Source organism: Polistes canadensis, unplaced genomic scaffold (assembly GCF_001313835.1).
Source record: "Polistes canadensis isolate GaletaPanama2010 unplaced genomic scaffold, ASM131383v1 scaffold_362, whole genome shotgun sequence".
Taxonomy (NCBI): domain Eukaryota; kingdom Metazoa; phylum Arthropoda; class Insecta; order Hymenoptera; family Vespidae; genus Polistes; species Polistes canadensis.
The window spans coordinates 115,964-120,779 of NW_014569909.1; positions in this window are offsets into that span (position 1 = coordinate 115,964).

Genomic DNA, 4,816 nt, shown 5'->3' on the forward strand with positions numbered 1-4,816 from the left:
AATTTTGTAGTTGCTGAGGAAGTCCCCAGTAAGGGACGAAACATTCAACAAGATCAAATAAATTTGTTCATCAAAATTTATTAACTGTCTTCAATTTTCCCTTTGAAACTCATATATATTAATAAAATTAAAGTTATTAAAAGATTATTGGGGGAAAAATTTAAAATTAAAGACATAGAAGAAATTAAAGAATACTTAGGTATAGAGATAGACTATAATATAGAGAAGAATGAAATGAAATTAAGTCAAAGTAAATATATAGAAAAGCTAGCAGATAAATATGATGTAGTAAATAGTAAGTGTTGTAATACCCCAATGGAAACAAGATTAAATGTAGAAAAATCGGATTGTTGCAATGAAAATATTAAGTATAAAAACCTACTAGGGACCTTGTTGTATATTAGTTCGGGCACAAGGCCAGATATAAGTTATAGTGTAAACTACCTTAGCCGATTTCAGAATTATACGAGTACATATTTTAAATATGCTTTGAAAATCTTGAAATATTTATATGCTACCAAAGATTTAAAGTTATGTTACAATAAAAATGAGAACTATGAAACTGTTGATTGTTATGTAGACGCTGATTGGGCAGGTGATAGTTCAGATAGAAAGTCAACAACAGGATATGCGATTAGATTATATAGAAATTTGATCTATTGGATATCGCAAAAATAGAAGTGTATTACCAAAACGTCAACATATGCCGAATATGTAGCATTATCGGAATTGGTAACCGAAGTAAAATATATAAAAAAACTAATGAAAGTATTTGAAATTGAAATAGAAAAACCGATTAAAATATCCGAAGATAATTCAAGGGTAATAAATATTGCAAAGTACGGTTACTTTACGGAAAACTTAAAACACATTGAAATTCACTATCACTATGTACATGAGAGTGTAGAAAAAAAGATTATCGAGGTAATCAAAGTAGATTCCGAAAGAAATATAGCAGATATGTTTACAAAAGCGTTATGTAGAGATAAGTTTGAAAAGTTTAGAAGAATGTTAAATTTAAAGTAAAGTTGTATTTGGAATGATAATAAATGATAGTAAGATATAGTATAAAGGTAAGGAAGCGTGTGGAATATAATACCTTTATACTATAATCTATACAAATATGTATATATATATATATATATATATGAGTGCGTGTGTCGAGAGCCTATAGTGGGGAGCTACAATGTAGCCAGCATGCGTGTGCACGTTCAGTTAGTAGAAAGCAAGCGGCCAGTCGTAACACTTAGAATGTAAGAAATTAATCAATGATTATAATAAAGAGTTATTTTTAGTGTATTAACCCACCACTATTTTTTTTATTCCACCTAACATCAACAAAAACATCATTTATATTTTGACTACTGATGTTAAAAAAAAGGGAAAAAATCATTTTATTACGACTTTCTTTGGTTACTTTACGTGTAAAATTCTATTCTCTTTCCACGAAACTCGATTGTAGTCAACCTGACATCCATTCTGTCTTGTTTCTAATAGCACATTTTACCGTCACTGCAAATTTTCCAATATATTTAGGAAAAATTTTCGCTGCTTTCTAGATTAAAAAATAGTTAAAAACTATCAGATACCTAAAAAAGTGCTATGTAACAGAAGCTATAAAACGTTTTCTTTTAAGCTTCAAATCGTGCACTTAACAAAAAAAGTGTTAAAACCGAAAAAATTCGGCACACATTATTTATATTTTGACTACTGCATTCAAAGAAAAAGGAAAAAATCATTATATTAAAACTTTTTTTGGTTACTTTACGTGTAGAATAAAATCCTCTTTTGACGAAACTCGACTGCAGTCGAACTGACATCCATTCTGTCTTGTTTCTTATAGCACATTTTACCGTCGCTAAAAATGTTTTTATATATTTAGAAAGGAATTTCCGCTGTTCTCTAGATTAAATAATAGTTGAAAACCATTAGATATGTAAAGAAATGCTATATAACAAAAGCTTAAAAACATTTTCTTTTAAGTTTTAAAGCGTATACTAACAAATTAAAAGTGTTAGGTCTAATAAGTTATAGCGAATAACATTTAATTTTGAACAACTGGAGTCCTAAAAATGGGAAAAATCATTTGATTACTACTTTTTTTGGTTACTTTACGTGAAAAATTCAATGTATTATCAACGAAACTCGATTGTAGTAGACCTAACATCAATTCTGTTCTGTTTCTAGTAGCAAATTTTTACTGTCGCTAAATATGTTTTAATATATTTAGAAAAAAAATTTTGCTACTTTCTGGATTAAATCGTAGTTAAAAACTATAATATTTCTAAAAAAGTGCTATATAACAAAAGATTAAAAAAGTTTTCTTTCAAGTTTTGAAGCGTATACTAACAAATAAAAAGTGTTAATTCTAATAAAATCTAGCAAATAAAATTTATATTTCAACAACTGCAGTCCAAAAAAAGAAAAAAAATAAATTTATAACAACTTTTTTTGGTTACTTTTGGTTAAGAATTCAATTCTTTTTTAACGAAACTTGATTGTAGTAAACCTAACATACATTCTGTTTTGTTTCTAGTAACACTTTTTTACCGTCGCCAAAAATTTTTTATTATATTTTAAAAGAAATTTTCGATACTATCTGGATTAGTTAGTAGATAAAATCTATTATACTTCTAATCAAGCGCTATATAACAAAAGCTTTAAAACGTTTTCTTCAAAGTTTTAAAGCGTATACTAACAAATAGAACGTGTTATGTCCAATAAAATTTAGCTAATATCATTTATATTTCAACAACTGCATTCCCAGTAAAGAGAAAAAATCATTTTATTACAACTTATTTTGGTTACTGAACGTAAAGAATTCAATTCTTTTTAAACAAAACTCGATTGTAGTAATCCTGCCATTCATTCTGTTTTTTTTCTAGTAGCACATTAATACCGTCGCTAAAAATATTCTAATATATTTAGAAAGAAATTTTCGCTACTTTCTTGATTAAATCGTAGTTAAAAATTATAAAAAATCTAAAATAGTGTTATATAACAATAGCTATAAAACGTTTTCTTTCCAGTTTTAAAGAGTATACTTATAAATAAAAAGTGTAATGTCCAATAAAATCTCGCAAATAACATTTATATTCCAACAACTGCAGTCCAAAAAAAAAGAGAAAATCATTTTATTACAACTTTTTTTGATAATTTTACGTGAAGAATAATATTCTTTTTCAACGAAACTCGATTGTAGTAAACCTGACATCCATTCTGTTTTGTTTCTAGTAAAAGATTTTTACATTCGCTAAAAATGTTTTAATATATTTAGAAAGAAATTTGAGCTACTTTCTGGATTGAATCGTAGTTAAAAACTATAAAATTTCCAAAAAAGTGCTATATAACAAAATCTATAAAACGTTTTTTTTCAAGTTTTAAAGCGTATAATAACAAATAAAAAGTATTATGTCTAATAAAATCTGGCAAATATCCTTTACTTTTCAACAATTGCTGTAGACGAAAAGAGAAAAAATCATTTTATAACAACATTTTTTGGTTACTTCACGTGTAGAATTCAATATTTTTTCGACAAAATTTAATAGAAGTTAACCTAACATCTATTCTTTTTTGTTTCTAATAGCAAATTTTTACCATCGCCTAAAACTTTTTATTATATGTAAAAGAAATTTTCGCTACTTTGTGAATTAAATAGTAGTTAAAAACTATAAAATTTGTATAAAAGTGCTATTTAACAGAATCTATAAAACGTTTTCTTTCAAGCTTTAAAGCGTTTAGTTACAAATAAAAAATGATAAGTCCGAAAAAATTTAGTTAACATCATTTTTATTTAGACTTTTGCAGTAAAAAAAAATAGAAAAAATCATTTTATTACCACTTTTTTTGGTTACTTTACGCGTAGAATTCAACTCTCTTTCGACGAAACTCGATTGTAGTCAACATGCCATTCATTCTGTTTTGTTCCTAGTAGCACATTTTTACTGTAGCTAAAAATGTTTTAATATATCTAAAAAGCAATTTTTGCTACTTTCTGGATTAAATCGTAGTTAAAAATTAAAAAAAATCTGAAAAAGTGCTATTTCACAGAAGCTATTAAACATTTTCTTTCAAGCTTTAAAGCGTATACTTACAAATAACAAATGTAAGGTCCGCAAAAATTTAGCAAACATTATTTATATTTTGACTACTGCAGTCAAAAAAAAGTAAAAAAATCATTCCATTACGAATTTTTTTGGTAACTTTACATGAAAAATTTAATTCTTTTTCAACGAAACTCGATTGTAGTAAACCTGATATCTATTCTGTTTAGTTCCTTATAGCAAATTTTTACCTTTGCTTAAAATTTTTTAATATATTTTAAAGAAATTTTTGCTACTTTCTGGATTAAATCGTAGTTGTTACGTCATTTATCGGAAAAGTACGGGTAAGATTATATAACGAAGGATTTGGATAAGATACGCATTTACAAAGATGCCCGACCGAGGACTATGCAAAGAAATAGAAAGTATTTGTTTAGGACCTTTGGGTTTTATTGCGTCGGCATCTATTCATAGATTATAAGGAACAAATATAGCAATCACATAGAGCATCTTATCTCGAATTCCTAGAAACTGAAATGCAGTATATTTGGACAGATATCCCCACTCCAAGGTCGCATCGGAGCTATTTGAAGGGATGTATCGAGGTGGAGGGGAGGAGGGCAGTTACATTTTAGCCCAAAAAATAGTAAGTTAGTTGTCCATACTCGTTAGGCGGAATCACATCCAAGTGATCTTAACAGCATTTAATACATCACACAAGTACAACTAGTTAGTAACCCGAGGTTATTGCTAGTACTAAGCATCAAAGTTAG